Source organism: Pseudophryne corroboree, chromosome 8, assembly GCF_028390025.1.
Source record: "Pseudophryne corroboree isolate aPseCor3 chromosome 8, aPseCor3.hap2, whole genome shotgun sequence".
Classification (NCBI taxonomy): Eukaryota; Metazoa; Chordata; class Amphibia; order Anura; family Myobatrachidae; genus Pseudophryne; species Pseudophryne corroboree.
The window spans coordinates 299,117,549-299,140,177 of record NC_086451.1 but is presented as its reverse complement, the minus strand read 5'-3'; positions in this window follow the sequence as shown (position 1 = coordinate 299,140,177).

Sequence of the window (22,629 nt, the reverse complement as noted above, 5' to 3'; positions counted from 1 at the left end):
GGCGGCTGGTCGTGGGGCTGCTACGACGAAGCTTTGCCGTGCGGCTACATGGTAATCAGTGCACACGTTTGTGCGCTTTTAAGAGTTTGATATGTTTGCGGCATCAGCATCTAGCTTTGGCCGCCTAGTATTACAGGTGCCAAACAGCTCTCCCGCCCACGGGGGAAGCTTTGGTACGTCCCAAGAGTACTCCAGTGACCCCTAGTGGATGAAAAAGAAAATAGGATTTTGGTACTTACCAGGTAAATCCTTTTCTTTGAATCCATAGGGGGCACTGGATGCCCACCCAGAGCAGTTTTAACTGATTTGTGATAAGTTCAGGTGATCTTATGGTAACACATTCTCACCGACTGGTTCAAAGTTTCAAGTTCTATCAGTTATGGTGTCAACTGTTTAGTTGTCAGTAACGTTATGTGTCAACTTTATTGTTGTCCGTTATGTTGTTATATGTAATTCTCCATTGTCAACCTCTCTATAGCTCCTGTTTGGCTCAGTAAAAAACACTGAGGTACTCTGGGTTATGGAGGGGTGTAGAGTTCTAAATTTAAATATTCAGTGCCCTGTTCCTGCGGAAGCCGTCCATTTCCCAAGAGTACTCCAGTGCCCCCTATGGATTCAAAGAAAAGGATTTACCTGGTAAGTACCAAAATCCTATTTTCGACTTCGACACATCTAATCAGGATTGCACTGTTTTAGCGCAGATCCCTGCTAGTGAGCCAGAATGGTTAGTCTCTCTGAGAGGGACTATTTCTCAGATATCATAGAGTTGCTAGGACTGAGCATGCCACTCAGGTCATCCAGTCCTCTATGGTGGTATGGTCTGATTCTGCCTCCTTGTGGTCCCCTGCGGTACATTATCATAAACGTGCGCTTGCAATTTTTCAGGATGACACGGACACCGACTCTGATGCTGCAGACGGTGATGGATGTGTTGAGGGGGATGGCATCACTTGCCAAGGGGGTGCAGTTGATGATTGAGGCTGTTAAGGGATGTTTTAAACATTTCGGACACAGCCCCGGAACAGGTGGAGGAGGCCTTCTTTACGGATAATAAGAAGCCCCCCACCTTCCCGGCATCCAAAGAATTGAATGCTATCTTTGAAAAGGCATGGGAAACTCCAGAAAAGAAATTCCAGATTCCCAAGAGGGTCTTGGTGGCTTTTCCCTTCCCAGAGGAAGATAGGAAGAGATGGGAGTCCCCGCCAATAGTCGATGCCTCGGTATCCAGGTTGTCCAAGCAGGTGGTATTACCGGTCCCGGGATCTACCGCGTTGAAGGACCCAGCAGATCGCAAGGTGGATGCTACGCTAAAATCCATTTACACGGCTTCAGGGGCTATATTGCAGCCTATTATAGCCTGTGCTTGGATTGCTAAAGCTATTGCCAGGTGGTGAATCACTCTGCAGGAGGAATCGACTACGCTGGACAAAGGTGACGTTTATTTATTTTTACGTAATATTCAGGATTCTGCAGGGTTCCCGGTTGATTCCATGAAGGACCTGGGTTCCATGGCTGTGGGGATCTCCTCCATGTCCGTCTTGGCTCGCAGAGGTCTCTGGCTGCGCAACTGGTCTGCGGACGCGGAATCCAGGAAGAGTGTGGAGGGCCTACCATACAAGGGTCAGGCTCTCTTTGGGGAGGTGCTGGATGCGTGGATTGCCACGGCTACCGCGGGTAAGTCTCCTTTTCTCCCCTCAGCTGCACCGGCTACGAAGAAGCCTTTTACACCAGCCACGTCACAGTCCTTTCGGGCCGCGAGGTCTAGAAAGAACAAGCCTTCAAACACCTTCTTCAGAGGTGGTCGTGCCAAGGGAAAGAAAACTGCTCTCGCAGGCTCCCAAGCCCAGAAGCCCGCTTCTGATAGCTGTCCACGGTCATGCGGAGGACTTAGGGGTATCCCAACAATTATCTGTATACCACTTGCAAAAATTGGAATATTTAGCAGCACTTACTATGTCAAAGCAAAAATGAATAGACATGTCTGCTGTTTGTAATATCAATAAAGTTTGCCCTGAGGGAGACTGGGCTCCACTGCTGTCAGTCAAAAAGAAAAATTGATAAGATACAAATACTATCTACTGAGGTTGAAATCAATCTCTGCATGTATTTTACCAACACATATATTTTAAAGGCGTACAGGCAGTAGTAGAAATTACTGCTACAGATATTAAAAAGGATTCTCATAAATATCTTGGCATCCAAGTATTTGTATTTTTGCGTTGCTCATTAAATAAAATATTAAGCAGCAGTTCCTAATGTTAGGGCAAAGAATCACTCACAGCTGTGTCCCTGTTGCATCTTGAGATTAGTAACTAAAACCAGGAGTGATCTGTAACATATTTCACTCCTGTGACAGTGTAACATACTGATCAGGAAAGGGAAACAATTGTAGCGCATGTAACATAGAAATACCCAACCTGAATGTGTGTAAATATAGCGAGAGGGATTATTAAATAACTGTTAGAATTAAGTTGCAAGAACCTGCATAATTGATCACAGTATAGTCCACATGTTAAGTTACCCTTTCAATGCGGCATAAGTATAAGGGAGGGAGAGATGGGGAGAATGCCGGCGCGGGGAATAGAAGTTACCACTAGTGCCTGTGTGCGCGCTTGTCTGTCTGATCCCTGGTGCTGTAGCCGCCCGGCATTCTCCTGACTCTCAAGAAGGCCTCACACGCCGCGATAGCATGACCGCCCAGTCCGGAAGGGGGTGTGGCCGATGACGTCAGCAGATGACGTCCGTCCCTACGTACGTTTCACCGTTGGGCTTGTTCACGGGAGCCTCCTGATTGGCCACAGGTACTACAGGTAGACTGGGTGTATTGCACTCAGCGCCTGCACCATCAGCTAAAACTTCCCCCTCAAGTAAATCCGTGGTGCCAGTACTGCAGGATGCAGAAGCGTCCATGGATTTCCCCCCCTGTGTGGCAGACATTATAGGGAACATAGCCGTAGGCGTAACGGTACAATATAGCCAGACAAACACAATATCTGCAAAAAACACCTATGTTATGTGACCGTAAACACCGGACACAAAACAGAGGATTTAAGCGATATGAAGTAACTGAAACACACAGTAAAAATACCAAATTGTATATTCTGTGTAACACTATATAAATATATGGGACCCTGATGCACCTAGCTCCTCAGGTTCCAGAATATAGTTATAGCAATATGTGATACAGGAGAATGGAATCCCACACAACAGCTACAGGCACACTCAGTCACATGTACAATGCAGAAGTTATTACATGTAAACAATAAAACTGCACTGGACTAGTAATTTACATATAATTATGTATGAGTATAGATATAACAATGCACAGTAGATACTGGATGTATATCACAGAATACTTGTATCAAATATTCAGATAGCAGTACACTCGTTCTTAACTAACACTGTCTAAAATGACATGTAGAATACTTTAGTGTCTAAATTCACAGCGCTGATGAGACAGGCAGCTTTACAGAGGAGATAGAGCCCTGCAGTCCCGGAGATCAGCCCAGCTAGCAGTGAAGCTGGCACCAAAATCTCTGTCAGGGAGTGAGGGAGAGTGAAATGCAGCCCCAGGGTGGGAACACCAGCAGTAGATGGCGCCAGCAGCTGGGGCAGGGGCTACAGATCAGCGCCTTATCCCCTATACTGGTCCTTACGTCCGGGTACTGTGGAGCCTATAACAAACAGATATTTGTAAATCCGACCTGTGCTCCCTGCCCTGGTGGATATAGTGGGGTCCCTGTGCAGTACAGTGTCCACGCCAGTGGCGCGGTCCGTCTCCTGGGCCTCCCACCGGATCGAGATTAACTGGCTGGTCCCACCTAGGGGACCCCCTTACCCCCTCCCTGATGTGCAGCCACGCGATCCAGGAGAGTGTCAGCAGGGTGTGCCTGAAGTCCGGTGCGCCTCCGCCGCAAGTACCCGGGAACCAGGCCGCAGGAGTATGCATTGCTGCTGGGGAGGGGATGGAGCTGCAGCACAGAATGTCACTGACATAAATAGTGCTGCAGCCCTTGTCTTCTAAAAAAAACTCTTTTCAGGGCTGCCTAGCGCAGCCCACCTGTTAGCTGCCTGCTCTGCAGGCACCAACTTACAAATTGAGCTCCAGTGCCTGGAGGCAGGAATATAGAGGAGGCGGTGCAATGCATCATGGGAACAGTCAAAGATTTAGCCTGTTGGTGCCTCAGATCAAGCTCCAACTCTACACCCTGATGTTATTCCCTGTAGAATACCAGTGTACCACGCTGCAGAAAATCTATTACCCATTCTGACCATTTGGTGGACATCGGGCAGGAACCCTGGTCTAATCCAGGGAAGAAGTTCCCTCTGTCTAAACGGGCCTTGGTTCGCTATCCTCTCCCTGCAGAGTTATGTAACAAGTGGGAAAATCCACCGTTGATGGATTCTCATGTCACCTGCCTAGTGGTGTCATCCACTCTGCCTGTTACCACTGTCACTTCACTGAAGGAACTGACTGATAAGCGTGTGGAGGGATGCCTGAAATCTGTTTACTCCCTTACAGGTGTTGTACATAGACCCACTATTGCAGCCTCTTGGGCTGCAAAATTTATTGAAGCTTGGATCAGGCATTAGAGGAAGAGCTGCCCGAGGATATATTTGCAGTGCCAGGCAATACCTGTGTCACATTACGACCGCCGCCTATTACATTCAGGAGGCATCCTCTGAGGCGGGTGTATTGGCAGCCAAGGCGTCAACTACGTATGTCCTGGCTCGCCGTATTCTGTGGTTGAGGTCATGGAAGGTGGACCTAGACTCCAAAAAGACCTTGGAAGTACTCCCCTTTACGGGGGACATTTTGTTTGGGGAAGAACTTAATAAAATTGTGTCTGGGTTAGCAGCTGCTAAGACTGCTTTTCTCCCAAATACTAATCCTTCTGCACAGAAGACAAAAGGTACCACTTTTCGTTCCTTTCAGCCACAGGGGAAAGCAAAAGGTCAGGCATATCCCTTCGGATCCGTTAAAGGCGCAAGCTCTGCAAAAGGTTGTGAGTTCCCTCCTGAATAAAGGAGTGGTAGTGCCGGTACCTCTTTCCCACAGAGTCAGAGGTTACTATTTGACCCTGTTTCTAGTTCCGAAACCCAGTGGGTCTTTCCTGCCTATACTCAGCCACAAATCACTGAACAAGTTTGTGAGAGTGTCCAAGTTCCGTATGGAAACACTGTGTTCAATTGTACTGGCTATGGAACCCGGAGACTATATGGTATCCCTGGATATACCTATTGCCATGTCACATCAGCAGTATCTGTGGTTTGCTATTGGCGACCTCCACTATCAGTTCCAGGCTCTGCCATTTGGACTGGTTACAGCTCCGCGGATCTTCACCAAGGTCATGGCCATAATGACTGCCCATCTCCGTCGCCAGGGAGTCAGGATCCTGTCATATCTGGACGACTTGCTGATTCTGGCAAACTCACACAATGTCCTCCTCAGTCATCTGCAACTAACGGTAAACTTCCTACAAGCCCATGGGTGGCTCATCAATTGTAAGAAATCCTCACTGGTCCCAGCTCAGAACATGGTGCACCTGGGAGCACTCCTGGACACACACAGTGAGTGACTGTTTCTCTCTCCAGAAAAAGTCCTGAAGCTTCAGGACAGGATAAGATGCTTCCTTTGTTGCCCCATAAGTGTTGATACACTCGACAATTCAAGTACTTGGCCTGATGGTGTCTGCATTCGACATGGTGGTAGAGTATGCTCAATTTCATTCCAGCCCTCTTCAGAGGTTACATTTTTTCCAAGTGGGATGGCCTACCTCACCGGATCAGATCTCACATGATCACTTTGACTCCGGAGGTTTGTCTGTTGCTGACCTGGTGGCTACAGGACCAGCAATTGAGTAGGGGCCATCCTTTCTGGATCCCCGACTGGGTCCTGCTGACAACGGACGCCAGTCTGAGGGAATGGGGTGCGGTGTTGGAGCAACACTCTTTTCAGGGTCGATGGACCAAGGAGGAATTGCTCCTCCCAATAAACATTCTGGAGTTGCGGGCAGTGTTCAATGCATTGACCCTTGCCCTGCCTCTGGTACAGAACAGGCTGGTTCAAGTACGGTCAGACAACGCCACCATGGTGGCATACATAAACCATCAAGGTGGCAATCGAAGCCGCATGGCTATGATGGAAGTGTCAAAAATCCTTTGTTGGGCGGAACGCCATCTGCCAGCAATATCGGCAGTGTTCATTCTGGGCATCCTAAACTGGGAAGCGGACTTCCTCAGTTGCCAGAACGTGCACGCCGGAGAGTGGAGTCTTCATCCGGAAGTCTTTCAAATCCTAGTGGACAAGTGGGGCCTACCAGATGTAGACCTGATGGCGTCTCGACACAATCACAAGATTCTGGTCTTCGGATCAAGGACCAGGGATCCTCAAGCAGCATTTGTGGATGCACTAGCAATTCCATGGAACTTTCGGCTGCCCTACGTGTTCCCTCCCGTATCACTCCTGCCCAGGGTCCTGCGGAAGTTCAAACAAAAAGGAGGACTACTATTTCTAGTCGCTCCAGCGTGGCCCAGACGGCATTGGTTCTCAGACCTGCGGGGTCTATCGACAGAGCGTCCCCTTCTACTTCCTCAGTACCCAGACCTCCTTGTACAGGGCCCTTGTTTTTATCTGGACCTGGCCAGACTGGCTTTGATGGCATCTGGACGGATTTATTATAGGGTCTGGAATTCTTACTTCACCTGGTGTGCTGATAAGAATTATGATGCATACAGATCAGAACTTCCAGAATTCTGGCTTTTCCGCAACGCAGCCTGGATTTAGGCCTTCGTCTGGCCTCCCTCAAGGTGACACCTTGACAAAGACAATAAGTCGAAATGCGTTGGTTTTAGAGAAGAATGGCTTCCATACCCAGAGGTTCAGTCTGAGAGGTGCGGCAGTCCGGGCCACACCACACTCCAGGTCTGTGGTTAAGTAATATCTTCCCTGCCCTTAGTTGGAACTCTCCCTCTTTTTATTAAACTACATTTTTATATGTATTTTATTCAATAAATGGATATACCTTTATAAGCCCCTTTCTTTCTCCTGGCCATTCTTGTCAATATAAATCACCTTCGAGATGGAATAAGAAGGAGCGCTTAAAAGAAACCTTGATGTGCACATTCTACATCTTCTGAACGTGCGTTGGGGTACGCCTCACCCTTTGATTATTCCTATAATTAAGAGCTACTGTTAAAAAGATACCTTTTATAAGAATCAGTTTTTACGTACCGATGTAAGTATGGTACGTTTGGAGTATTGACCGTATTTAGTTGGGGGACACGGATATATTGAACGTACTACACGATTGGTTTCTATCTTCTCTTCCCTTTTTTTTTGTTGGTACTACACGGGATACATTTCATGGTGAAGAACATGCACACCACGATCCTAACACGACCTTCGTGAGAAACATACCTTTATGAATTTATCTTGTGCATCGTACATGTGAGTACGGTACGTACATTTTGACAATCGAGAAGTTACCTTTGAACTTTATCATCTATAAGGACATTTGAATCCTATGGGACATTATTTCATCATAGATCTATCTTGTGAACCTGTTGTCTCCACAGACCTTTGTTTAGCGCTGTAGAGGGTGTATTCCTATTTCTTTCTGTTCAGTATTTTTGGAGATTGAGCGACATTACTACTCACACACCTCTTTACAGCCATTCACTAGCGCAGTCCTTCTTCCCCGCCCATTCTTCATAACATTAGCTCCATGGGATCTGTCTGTTGTCCTGAATGCCCTGCAAGAGTATCCATTTGAACCTCTTGAGTCGGTGGACCTTAAATGGCTCACAGCCAAGGTCTTGTTTTTACTGGCTATTGCCTCTGCTAGAAGGGTGTCGGACTTAGGCGCTTTGTCCTGTCGTTTACCCTTTCTGATATTTCATTGTGACCGGGCAGTTCTTAGAACTTGTCCGGCCTATTTACCCAAGGTGTGTCATCTTTTCACCTTAACCAAGAGATTGTGCTTCTGGCCTTTATCTCTTCTGATTTGTCCTCCAAAGAGCGGTCTTTGGATGTGGTAACGGCTCTCCGTATATATGTGGAGAGGACTTCCTCTATCAGGAGGTCAGATTCCCTTTTTGTCTTGTTTGGTTTTCACAAACGTGGCTGGCTGGCAAGTAAGGAAACCTTGGCCAGATGGATTAGAATGGTGATTGCACAAGCTTATGCACAGGCTGGACTCCCAGCTCCTGCTGCTATTAAAGCCCATTCTACTGTCAGTTGGACCTTCTTGGGCGGCCCGCCGTGGCGCATCCGCAGAACAATTGTGCAAAGTGGCTACGTGGTCCTCGGTGAACACGTTCATTAGGTTCCATGCTTTTGATACTTCTGCCTCCCAGGATGCTTCCTTTGGACGCTGGAGTTCTCATACTATCTAAGGCGCGTCCCCTCCCTTGAGGAACTGCTTTAGGACATCCCCAATGTTTCCCTGTGGGACACAATGTACTCTGCTGCAGAAATGGAGAGTTATGGTAGACTTACCATGGTTAACTCTTTCTGCGAGGTACATTGGGTACCACAGTTTCTTGAAAAAAATTTGTTAGAATACAGCAATGACATTTCAACAAGATTGCATTGTAAATAAAAAATAAAAAAATAAACAGCGAGAAGGCAACAAGGAGAAGGAGAGGGGGAGAGAAGAGGGGGGGGGGGGGGGTGTGCAGCAACACTCCAAGGGGCTGTAGGTAACATTGTATATAGGCATAATCATTTACACCAAGAGAAATATGTTTTCTTAGTGGAACAAGTATCTGGCAAAAACACTTCAATAGACCTCAGTCAAATAATAGAAAGGAAAAACAGCAAGACTCCCATAACCTTGTATCTTTACAGACCAAAAGTAAAAGGAGGAGGTGAGTCATGAAACCTCAGCCACGCTGCCCATGTTTTACAGAAAGTGTGAGATTTATTCTCCACTATACTAGATAGAAATTCCATCTGATATGTGTTCCATATAGTCATGGTGATGGCAGCTATGTACGGGATAGTAGCAGACTTCCAGTGGAAAGCAATCTTACACTTCACCGCACTAGTAATGTGCCAGATTAGCCTCTGATCTGCTTTCTCTAGGTCACGGATCTCTCTAGGGAATAGAAAAAAGGAAGGGGTAAAGGGAACCCTAGTTTTAGTGATGTTAAAGATCAGCCTATTAACAGCTAGCCATAGAGGTGAAATACTTAGGCATTCCCAAAAAATGTGGAGCAGGGTGCCCTCCATCCCACAACCCCTCCAACAGAGACCTGAAGTAGTCGGGAATATATGTTTCAGGCGGGACGGGACTAGGTACCATCGAGCGTAAATTTTATATGAATTTTCTCTATGTCTCACTGCCTTGGCGGAGGCTACCAGACTTCGTCTAATTTGGATCCACGTGTCAGGGCCTAGTTGTTCCCGGGTATCCGCCTCCCACGCAACCTCATGGTTGGCCAAAGGGGGAAGTTTATGAGTAAGCATCATCTGGTATAGCGTAGAGATAAGTCCCTTTCAAGGCGGTTGCCTTAGGCAGAGCCTTTCCAGGGCAGTCCCAGACCATACTCCAACCCTCTGAAACCAAGATGAGTGAAAGCTACGCAGCTGCAAATATTGGAAAAAGCATTGGTGCGGCAAATTGAATTTGTCCTGTAGGGCAGCAAAAGTTGGGAATCCCCATAAGGGGGCAATATCATTAATAAACAGCAAGCTATGAGTCTTCCAGTTTCTGAAATTGTGCTGGCCCCCACCCTCAGGGAATACTGGGTTATCCCAGAAGGGGTATAGCGAAGGAGGAGAGGAGAGCAGGGAATAAGTCTTACAAAGCCTATCCCATAGAGTGAGAGTAAGTGTAGTAGATGGGAAACGAGATAGGTTGGAAGGCCTCTGCGCTCGGGGAATCCAAAGCAAGGTGGAGACTGAGGTCAGCTGTGTTAGTGCAGATTCTAGCTGAACCCATCGTTTAGTGGAAATGTCAACATGCCATTGAATGGCCTGACAAGTGAGCTGCATAGTAATAAAGCTTCAAATTTGGAACACCTATACCTCCCTCCTTAGCTCCACTAAACAGAGTTTTAAGTCGTACCCTAGGTCTCTTGCCAGCCCACAGGAACAAAGACAGCTTTTTCTGTAGATTTAGAAAAATGTGTGAGGGTATTGTAACTGGCAGGGCTTATAAGAGATACAGCAGACGGGGTAAAATGTTCATTTTTAGTGCGTTAGCTCTGCCTGTCCAAGAGATAAAATGCCCCGACCACTTTGTGAGATCTGACGATATCGAGTTAATAAGCCTTGGATAATTGGAAGCAAAAAGTTGGGAGTGTGTTTTAGTTAGGTAAATCCCCAAATACTTCATATATAGTTGTTTCCATTTGAAAGAGAAACTCGAGGCCAAGGATTATCTAAGCGGATTGGAAAGGTGGAAGTCTAAAACCTCCGATTTCGAGTTATTAATTTTGAAGCTGGAGATATCACCAAAATCCTGTAAAATCTGGAATAGATTGGGGAGAGATATGAGTGGATTAGAAATAGTAAGGAGAATATCATCCGCATACAAGGATATTTTGTATTCATCTGATCCTACAGTTATACCTGAGATATCCGAACTACTACGTATTTCGGAGGCTAGAGGTTCCACCATGAGGGCAAAAATGAGGGGGGAAAGGGGGCATCCCTGTCTAGTACCATTGTGTATCGTGGAAGGCTGAGAAGCGCAGCCGTTAACCAATATACGGGCCGTGGGAGAGTGGTATAGTGAATTAATTCCTGCTAAAAAGTTATCTGTGAAACCATATTGGGCCAGAGTCCTATTCATGTACAACCAGGATATACGGTCAAAGGCCTTTTCCGCGTCCAAACCCATGACCAAAGAAGGGGTTTTAGAGATATTAATAAATTGGATAGTATCCACAGCTCTTCTAATATTGTCATAGGCTTGTCTACCCGGCATGAATCCGACCTGGTCTGGATGGATCAGATGAGATATCACCCCAGCGAGGCGGTTGGCCAAGATTTTTGCAAATAATTTTAGATCTGAGTTTAACAACGAAATAGGCCTATAATTACTGCAACTAGTAGGGTCTCGGTCGGGCTTTGGGATAACCACTATCTCCGCTGTAGTAGTGGCTTTATCAAAAGGGGATCCAGACAAAATATCATTGAAGAAATCTTTCAGGAAGGGTGTAAGGGACAATTTGAATTTCTTATAATATAATGCTGGGAGCCCATCCGGGCCAGGGGCCGAAGAGTTTTTGAGCGATTTAATTATAGAATCAATCTCCGCAGCAGTGATTTCCACATTAAGAGATTGAAGTTGTGTTTCCGATAACCTTGGCAGTGAGCAACTGGATAGAACCGCATCTATGCGGTTTTGCATATCTGCAATACCTACAGGGTTCGGGGTGTTATATAAAGTTTGGTAAAACTCCTGGAAACTATTAGCTATTTGTTGAGGATCATAAATTGGGTTATGCTGGGCATCATTAATAAACACTTTCCTGTTCCTTTGTTTTCGGGAACGAAGACAGGCAGCCAGGAGAGAATCTGCCTTATCACCCTTAGCGTAGAATTTATACTGTAGCCATCTCTTTGTTTTGGCTGCCTTTGCAGAAAGAATCTGGTGTAACTGACCTTTTAAAGCTAACAATTTGCTATAGATTGAACGTTTAGGGTGCTGCTGATGTTTGAGCGTAAGAGCTTCAATCTGGCGTTCTAAATTCGCAATGGCCTGTGCCTCTTTTAGTTTCTGCACCTTTGCCAGGGATATAAAATTACCTCGGATAGAAGCTTTGTGAGCTTCCCAAATTATAGCGGGATAGACATCTTTAGTAGTGTTAAATTCAAAGAATTCCTCTAGAGATTTCTTTGTTTGCTCCACAATTTCCTGTTTCAGGAGGAGGGAGGAATTCAATCTCCACCGGAAAAAGGAAGGCGAGGGCTGCGTAGAAGAAACCAACAGCGAGACCGCCAAATGGTCGGACCAAACAACTGGAGTGACCCAGGCCTTAGACAATCCTTGGACAGAGTCACTAGTAATTAAGAAAAGGTAAATTCTAGAATGAACCCTGTGGGGTTTGAATAATGTGTATAAGTGCGTTCGGAAGGGTACAATACTCTCATTGAACAGGCCCTGTGAAGAAATAGTGTCAGCTAATCGTTTAGATTCTCTAATAGTAGCAGGACTCGGTTTCCCAGAATTGGAGCAGTCCCATTGTAAGTCTGGAACTGCATTGAAGTCCCCTCCCACTACCACCCGGCCTCTGGAAAGTTTTGCTAAACATGGAAAAAAATCTTTGTGAAAGGCACCCTGCTCCAGGTTCGGGGTGTAGACCGAGGCTACCGTCAGATATGACTGCCCCAGATTCAGCACAAGAATATTGAAACGTCTCATCGGGTCTGAGAAGGATTGATCTATTGTGCAAGTGAGCCTATGGTGTAGTAGAATTGCTGTTCCTTTTTACTTTCTATCCGAAGAGGAGTAAGAAGGCCTGGGGATATGCTCGAGAGGACAAGGAAGGATGCACAGTCTTGAAGTGAGTCTCCTGCAAGAGGACTATGTCGGCCTGCTGTTTCTTAAAAAATTGTATGGCCATAGTGCTCTTGCGAGGAGAGTTTAAACCATTAACATTTAACGTTAAGATACTCAAACTCATGGTGGATACCAATAGAGTAAAAGACAAATAATATGCCTAAGGAGTCGAATCCAGGATGGAGAATGCACAGGGATACAGAGGGAAAATCTATAAAATGAGAAAATGAGGAAAACAAAAAAGGTTGGTCTATAGACCAACAGTACAACAAAGTATGGTCATAGTCTCAAGGACTCGACAGACATCACAGTTGTAAGGCCCCAACTAGGGAGATAGGGCCCACTGCGATGTGGGCGGTAGGCTAGTAGCATGACAAAAGAGAAGCATATTATAAATATACCAGCTCTCATGCCGGTAACACAACTAGACATGTCAAAAAGAAAACAGATACGGGTGGGGCTGGGTAGACCCCTACAGCTTATGTAGATTTACGGACAATTAAACCTGGTACTATGAGAAGACATTATAAATCTAGCGAGATAGCTCAACTCTAAAATCTTAGTGGATCATATACTTTGTTACATGTATTACAGCCCATTATAACAATACTAGAAACCAGCATAAAGCTGTAATTGCAGTAATAAAAGTAAACACAGTACAGTAACCAGCAAAAAACAGAATACGGATGGTATAAGCACCTCAAGAACCTAAAACAAAAAAGGTTAAGCAAGTGAATTAGAACATTTCAACAGTAACATTAACAGGTATGAGACATACAAGGCAGCCATCTATGCAGTCGACCACTCAGCTTGTGCAATCGAGTTCGGGCTATGAACCTGTCTGCGAGAAGGGGACTCAGTAGAAGCCGGTATGATTCCAAGTCTCTTAAGGGAGTCCAAGCCGTCATCAGGAGTTTTCACCACCTGAAACCTTCCATTGAACGAGAATTGGAGTGAAAATGGGAACCCCCATCTGTACAGAATTTTACGATCACGCAAGGCTTTTGTGACCGGTAATATTTCACTCCTCTTTTTCAACGTGGACGGTGCGAGATCTTGGAAAACGACCAATCCAGATCCTTTGTACAAGACCGCCGGAAATCCCCGACAGGCAGCCAGAACTTTCGTTTTGACGTGGTAGTAATGCATCCGTAAGACGATGTCCCTTGGAGGTTGGTCTGGGAGGGGCTACGCACGAAGGGCTCTGTGCGCTCTATCCAATAAGAATTGGTCTTCTGTAAGATCAGGAAGAAGGAGCCGAAACAAGCCAGACAAATAGTCTTGTAAAGCCGAGGCATCTATGGATTCCTGAACATTCCGTATCCGCAGATTGTTCCGTTGGATCTATTCTCTAAATCCTCCACGTGTTCCTGCAACGACTCTACTTCCGAGTGCAAATCAGACACCTCCTGGGTGATCACATCTTGGTAGTTACATAGATCATCAGTTTTATGTTCCAAAGTATCTGTACCGAAACCCAAAGAGGAGAGATCTGATCTCAAGTCTTGTATGGCTGCCCTCAGCTCAACTCTAAAAGTGGCGACAATACGTTGGACCAGAGAATTATATTGATCAGAGTCAGTAGCAATGGGGTCATCTGGTCTTGAGGGAGATGAAGTGTTGGGAGTGATCTTCGGTGATGCGGGCTGCTGAGATGAATTTTTACTACGTTTAGGGCCAAAGAATGAGGTTGCTGTCCCTGTGGAGGGCCGACGATTTCTATTAGTCATAATAAGGCAGTCCGTTGAATTAGTATGTCACTGTGCGGGATATAATGACAAAACTAAGAGTCGCCCGAGAATCTAGAAATGTGTATGTAACTACCTAAGTGGTTATAGGTAATAATAACAAGAGGGGTACCCAGGTGACCCATAAGTGCTAGACTGTCATATGTGAGCCTTCCTACGGAGCTAGAGAGAGTGAAAGTAGCAATAAACAGCGGTTGCAGGAGGCGGCCCATGCAACAGGTGCCACTACTCGTCACAACAGATTGTAAGAGTCCCAGACCGATCTGGAGGTCCTGGCCTGCAGCGACCTCAAATTCAGGACCGGGCGTCTTCGTGTAGTCACTCCTTACGAGGAGAGCCTCCGTTGTAGCTGTTTGTGACACAATTCTGCAGAAGACTGATAGGCGCAAGTGGCCGAAGCAGGATATATGAAAGCTGATTATAAATTCCGGTAGATAAAAGGCCGCCCGTATTTCAGCAGAACAGGGCACACACACTCCGAAGAGCAGCAGACAATGTGGCCGCCGTGCAGGCCCAGGGTCTACAGAGGCGGCTTCGGGAGTGTCCAGCCAAATGCGAGGCAGGCGTCAGTGGGGGTCTCAGAACACCGCTCAGGTTGCGGAGAGGCCGGAGAGTGCTTGTGGAGCCGGGACTGGACGCGTCTCCGACAGAACAGAGCCTCCTGAAGCTCTGTGATTTTCCAAGATCCGGTCCCCGGCGTCCGGGTGAGAAGCAGGCCGCTGTTTGCAGATTTAAGACGGGTGTCAGCGGGGGTCCCAGGGCTCTCTAAAGGCGATGATATGGCCGGAGAGTAGGGAAGGTGCCGAAGTATGGAGATTGGCCCTTGGGCCGACGTGTCCAGAGGTCTGGTGGGAGAGCTCCAAAATTGAGGCCCCCGGTTTCTGGGGTATGGGCAGGCCGTAATCCGCGGGAGCCTCCACGGCGCTGCCCGATTCCACGGTGTAGCCAAGACAGGTGCAGCGGGTCAAGGGGAGGAGGTGGAAAGGGAAACCCGGAGCCGGAGGAAGCTGCGACCGCTCCCCTCCGATGCCGAGCCACGTCCCCTGTATTTTTATTTATTTATTTATTTACTTTGTGTTTATAAGGTTAATGTTAATGCAGCTGGAGCAGCCCCAAACAGTGTCCGGGAGAAACAGATGCAGAAGCAGGGCCGCACAGAGCAGACAGTGCGGCATCTACGTGGGCGCAGCGCCAGTACCCAAGATGGCGCCGCCAGACCTTGGAGGAAACCCTCCTCCGCTCAGGCCCCCGGCGGCCGCTAATAGACCAGCCAGGAGCGGGCGTGTCGTGTAGGCCGGGATCACTGAGTCCGGGCGCCGATCAGTGGAAGAGGCAGCTGCGGTGGAAGAGAGCAGGAGAGTCCACCCGTCCCTGGTTCTCCACAGCGCGACCGCTACGATCGGCGGGCGTCCCTCCGAGGTAAGGGGGCAGCGGCCAGCACTCACCTCCTTACGGAGCAACAGGGCAGAGGGCGCTGGGATGAGTAACCAAGCTGGGAGGGGCGGTCACCCTCCGCACCGGGCTCCAGGCACCAGGGATCACTTCCTCCTGGACCGCACACAAATCGAGGCCCCGGTTTCTCCTGGGTCAGAAGACCGCAACCCCCACGGGTGTAGGAGACACCCGCCGGCTCCCCGGTCCCCTCTGCCCAGTACAGGAGTACCCCAACTGGCAGAGATGAGTCCCTAATGTCACCAGGGAGCAGCTGGGTATTGTGAAATATGTGCCCAAGGCAGGAGCTCCAGTGGAACATGTCTGCCCAGGCCTGTAGATAAGCCACGCCCCTCGATGCACCTAGCTTCTATGGGTTTGTATGGCATTAGCCGCTGGTCTCTTCTCCTGACGTGAGAATGTGGTTCTATGTAACTAACAATTGTCTTCTCTCTTGCCTGCTTCTGCATTTGACTGGTTAACGAAACTGAGCTCCAATTCCTGGAGGCGGGGTTTATAGAGGAGGCCCCAATGCATCCTTGGACAGCCTAAAGCTTTAACTTGTTGGTGCCTCTGGATCAAGATCCACACCCCGATGTTTCCCTGTGGAACCCAATGTACCTCACAGAAAGAGTGTTAACCATGGTAAGTCTACCACATCTCTCCTTTTCCGGTTCTGTTCACAGCAACACTTGTGCGTTGAAGAATACCCAACATTCATCCATTTTCTGATACATAATACATGTAGCAAACAAGGAGATGCTTCCTACCATCCCTCTACTGCAAGGCAAATAAAGCAACAATCTGGGTTAACTAACTTTAGCACCCCATTATTACATTTGTATGTATTTGGGATATTGACAGTCATTATATCGTCACTGCATGTGTTGGAGCCACTTTGACGAGAACATCAACATGCTGCTTAGTATTTGAACAATGTTGTTCTTACAACATGCTACTTTTCACTACTGTCTTCAGATCATCCACTGCTCCGTTGTTTGTGTTTTTGGAGCTCTTTGCCATGAAACAACTAATGGATAGAATGGCCTCATTAACTTCTAAAGACAGTGGGACAAAGGGGTCTATGTACTAAGCTCTAGAGAGATAAAGTAGCAGCCAATCCGCTCCTAACTGACATGTTACAGGCTGTGTTTGAAAAAAATACTGGAGTTGGGTGACTGGTACTTTATCTCTGTCCACTTTATCTTTCTCCAAGGCTTTATAAATAGACCCCTTATTCCCTATCTTACTGACATACACACGTACTCTGTAAACCCTATCATCTAATTTGATACTGGCTTCTAAAACAAACAAGAAAAATTAGATCTTCTATTCAGCTATTTCCTCTTTGCACATTATAAACACGTGAGCAATCTGCTCTGAGTCTTCCAGGCATTTACATCATTGATCCTCCTCTATGGCCTATGCTTCTTACACAACGTCAATATAATCTATCGCTACTGTAAATCATCGCCTGATGCTGGAAATGAGGACCTTCTCTTAATGTGTTTGTCTGGATGAGCCTTAAAAGTTCTGTGCTGACACAGGGGTGCTCGGTCTGTAGAAGGGCTTGTAGTATGCGCCACCTCAGAGCTGTTGTCTTTTGAATATTGGGCCTAATTCAGACTGGATTGCTACAGCGGCAGCGATCACAGTCTGAAGCCCTATGCGGAGTGCGCACCCGCACTCTGCGAGCTCAGTGAGATGCTAACAGCATCTCAGGGCTGTGATCACCTCTGCCTGATTGACAAGCAGTCACGGGGCGGGAGGGGGCGTGCCAACAGCGTTAGAACGCCATTTGCGCTGCGTAGTCCGGACAATGCAGGCATGTCCGGACCATTGCAGGGGCGGCCCGTGGTGGCTGCGTGACGGCTGCCGCTGCTACACGGTGAGTAGCCCCCTAACAGCGCGCAGGAGTTGCGCAGGCAGGGAGCTACTCACCGGGTGCAAAGGCATCACCGCCACGCGATGCTTTAGCAAGTGTAAGTGTGTGTGTGTGTGGGGGGGGGGGGGGGGGGGAGGACTATCAAAAGATGTGTGTAGAGATACCCTATTGGCGCTAACAGAGCATCAGCTATTCTCTATCGTGGTTATACCCTATAACCTAGCATTAAAACTGGAAAAGAATGTGGGGGTGACAGAGAACATGTGTGCTAAGGTTCTAAAAAGTTTTTGTGAACATGCCACACCCTATGTGATAGTGATATACTTATCTCAAGCAAGATTTTGGTTCACAATTTCATACACCAGGTATCGGCAAATAAGTAAAAAAAGAGACTTTCCAACATAGCATAATATTGTCTCAACAATAGGAAATGTAAATGCTGTGTGAATATTTTAATATTTATGTGTCCACAAGCATATACGTTAGGAACAAATTGGAGGCTTTACCAGACTGATATTAATTCCAAGCACGTAAAACACAGGTCCTGAGTGTTGTCCTCAATGGTTTAAATTTAACTCTCATATGTGGGAAAAAGAAAAAATGCCCCACATAGTGTAATTCCGTTTCCGTGGGGCGGACTAGCCCTGTGCTGGACGTCCCCCCGCATGTCTGAGAAACTGATTGTAGATGTGCAACTTCTCCTGGTTTTTACTCGGCAGTCCAGATGTTTCAGGCAGTTGCTGCGGGGGTTCTGTATGCCCTTATTACCAATAAGCCTCGGTGTCCGTAGAGATCAGGATATATTAAAGCAGAGTATCCTCGGGTCGAAACGCGTTGGTAATAAGGGCATACAGAACCCCCGAAGCACCTTCCTGAAACATCTGGACTGCCGAGTAAAAACCAGGAGAAGTTTCCAGTATACCTTCCCGGGAGGATGCCTTACCTGTTACAAATCTGCCTCATATGGTGTGACATCGAATGAGGATGAATCATTTGGAATCAACATCTATTTAAAGGGATGTATTGTTATTCATTTATTTCATTATGCTTTTCCATGTAATGTGGTTTTAACCGGTGGCGCCCACGGGAGCACTCCTTTCCCACTTTTTTTCCTTATCTGTTCATATCGTTCTGTTTTATCTGCAGTGTGTAGGGCCCATGAATTGTGCTGTCACTATCATGATTAGTTGAAGCTATAAATTAGGCAATTCAGCTATATAACTATATATATATATTTTACATATTTAATTAAGGGAAGTTTGACTTTTACACACTACTTCAATCATGTTTTGCTTGATGATGGCATCATGCTATTCAATTGCAGCTCCTTTTTTTTCTTTTACAAGTGCACTACCCGGTTTCATGCGAAAAAACACACAGATCCGGGATAAGTTCCCATGTGTTTTCACGGCCACGAAAACAGGTTAGTTATCTCTGTTATTTCTTTCCTTTGGCAGGTGAAGATGCATCTCAGGAGCTGCTGGCTATCGGGGTTATTGAATTTGCCCCTGGGCGGTAATTGACTGTAGCTAATTAAATCTCCACCCATAGTATAGTGATAGTTCTGCCCAGGGCCGGCTCCAGGCACGTTCCTTAGGAGTAGCTGTGCAAGGTGCCAACTCCTAAGGGCGGTCAGTAGCCGGCTGCAGTCTTTAAATCAGCCGCCGGTCCGTCAGCCCATCAGTTGCCGGACCACGAGCTTTGTCTGACTGACCGGCGGCTTCAGGCAGAGGACAGCCAGGGATGGGCGTGAGGGGAAGGAGAGGCACACGCTGCACTCTTCTCCCCTCACACAGAGAGCAGCGGCGGCAGTGCGGGAGCAGCAGGATGAGGCCGGTGGCGGTGAGCAGCACTACAGGGGCCGGGCATATGTTTGGGGGGCACATGTATCTGGCACTGCATGGGGGGCATATGTATCTGGCACTGTGTGTGGGGGGGCATATGTTTCTGGCACTTTGTGGGGGCCATATGTATCTGGCACTTTGTGGGGGCCATATGTATCTGGCACTTTGTGGGGGCCATATGTATCTGGCACTGTGTGTGGGGGGGCATATGTATCTGGCACTGTGTGTGGGGGGGCATATGTATCTGGCACTGTGTGTGGGGGCCATATGTATCTGGCACTGTGTGTGGGGGGCATATGTATCTGGCACTGTGTGTGGGGGGCATATGTATCTGGCACTGTGTGTGGGGGGCATATGTATCTGGCACTGCATGGGGGGCATATGTATCTGGCACTGTGTGTGTGGGGGCATATGTATCTGGCACTGTGTGTGGGGGCCATATGTATCTGGCACTTTGTGGGGGCCATATGTATCTGGCACTGTGTGTGGGGGGCATATGTATCTGGCACTGTGTGGGGGGCATATGTATCTGGCACTGTGTGGGGGGCATATGTATCTGGCACTGTTTGGGGGGCATATGTATCTGGCACTGTGTGGGGGCATATGTATCTGGCTCTGTGGAGGGCATATTATGTGTATCTGGCACTGTGGGGGCATATTAGGTGTATTTGACAATGTGGCGACATTAGTATTTGTATCTGACAATGTGGGGGCAAATGTGTATCTGGCACTACTGGGTGCATATAATGTGTATCTGGCACTGTGGGGGCATATAATGTGTATCTGGCACTGCTGGGGGCATATAATGTATATTTGGCACTACTGGGCGCATAGGTGTATCTGGCACTGCACTACTGGGGACATTATGTGTCTGACACTATACTGGAGTCATTGGCCCTCATTCCGAGTTGATTGCTAGCTGCTGTTGTTCGCTGCGTAGCAATAATTTAAAAAAAATGGCAAAACTACGAATGCGTATGAGCCGCAATGTGCACGCGCGGCTTACGGGTACAAAGAGCATTGTTGTTTTGCACTGCTTCTAGCAAGGATTCCATTCGCACAGCCGATCGCAAGGAAATTGACAGGAAGTGGAAGTTTATGGGTATAAACTGACCGTTTTCTGGGAGTGTTTAGAAAAACGCAGGCGTGTCCATGCGTTTGCAGGGCGGGTATCTGACGTCAATTCCGGGACCTTCATTGCAGCAATCATCGCACAGAATAAGTAACTACAGGGCTGGTCTTGTTTTGCACAAAACGTTTTTGTACCGCTCTGCTGCACAGGCGTTCACACTCTTGCAAAGCGAAAATACACTCCCCCGTGGGTGGCGACTATGCGTTTGCACAGTTGCTAAAAAGTAGCTAGCGAGCGATCAACTCTGAATGAGAGCCATTGGGGGTCATTCCGAGTTGATCGCTCGCTAGCAGTTTTTAGCAACTGTACAAACGCTATGCCGCCACCCACTGGGAGTGTATTTTAGCTTAGCAGAAGTGCGATCGCCTGCAAAAAAAATTTGGTGTAGTTTCAGAGTAGCTCAAAACCTACTCAGCGCTTGCGATCACTTCAGACTATTCAGTTCCGGATTTGACGTCACACACCCGACCAGAGTTCGCCTAGCCACGCCTGCGTTTTCCCTGGCACACCTGCGTTTTTCCGAACACTCCCTGAAAACGGTCAGTTGCCACCCAGAAACGCCCACTTCATGTCAGTCACTCTGCGGCAACCAGTGCGACTGAAATGCATCGCTGGACCCTGTGCAAAACTGCATCGTATGTTGTGCCCGTACGTCGCGTGTGTGCATTAAGCCGCATGCACAGAACTGCTGTTTTTTAGCCTGATCGCTGCTCTGCGAACAAATGCAGCTAGCGATCAACTCGTAATGACCACCATTGTGCCTAATTCAGAGTTGATCGCAGCAACAAATTTGTTAGCAGTTGGGCAAAACCATGTGTACTGCGGGCGGCAGATATAACGTGCAGAGAGAGTTAGATTTGGGTGGAGTGTGTTCAAACTGAAATCTAAATTGCAGTGTAGAAATAAAGTAGCCAGTATTTACCCTGCACAGAAACAAAATAACGTGCCCAATCTGCAAATGTTATATCTGCCCCCCCACCTGCAGTGCACATGGTTTTGCCCAACTGCTAACAAATTTGCTGCTGCGATCAACTCTGAATTACCCCCATTATGTGTAAGGTACACTACTGTGGGAGTTATGTGTAAGGCTGCTAATTGTGTGTGTAGAGAGGTGTGAAAATATATTTATTTATAGTTTGATTATATAAAGTTACAAGACCACGCCCACTTTTTCAGGAGCGCGCGCTCCTTCGCCGCACGCATGGGGGGGGGGGCACTTTGAAATTTTCTCACTCAGGGCACAAGTAGGCCTGGAGCCGGCCCTGGTTCTGCCTCTGCACTCACCTACACATACTTCTAGTTTACAGAGCTATGGGGGTAATTCCAAGTTGATCGCAGCAGGATTTTTGATAGCAATTGGGCAAAACCATGTGCACTGCAGGGGAGGCAGATATAACATATGCAGAAAGAGTTAGGTTTGGGTGGGTTATTTTATTTCTGTGCAGGGTAAATACTTGCTGCTTTATTTTTACACTGCAAATTAGATTGCAGATTGAACACACCCCACCCAAATCTAACTCTCTCTGCACATGTTATATCTGCCTCCCCTGCAGTGCACATGGTTTTGCCCAATTGCTAACAAAAATCCTGCTGCGATCAACTTGGAATTACACCCTATCTGTGGAGAGTGTAGGATACAAATATACTTTGTTGTATACAGGGTGCACCTGTGCAATGTGTTTTGTAAATGAGGGCTACATAGACATTGGACTTTACATACATGCTGCATTTTTGGCGTGTTTGATGTTATCACTCAGCTATAAATTCATAGAAAGGTGTTGAAACCACAATGAGTGACTATACTAGAACCAGCCACAATCCATCTCTGTGATTTCAGTTCTTTTGACTGAATGTGCACAGTGTTAATTTTGACAAAGATTTTAAATTTAGTTTTAGTTGCTTACTTAAAACTGTAGTTGGTTTAAAGTCGCATCTATTTTTTTATTTTTACTTTTTTTTTAGTCCAGATTTAGTCAGCGGATCTCAGTTTTCATTATAGTCTAATTTTATTCAATGTTTGATTCATACATTTGCAAACAGTTTAATGATACTGTAATGGATTTTGCTGAAGAAC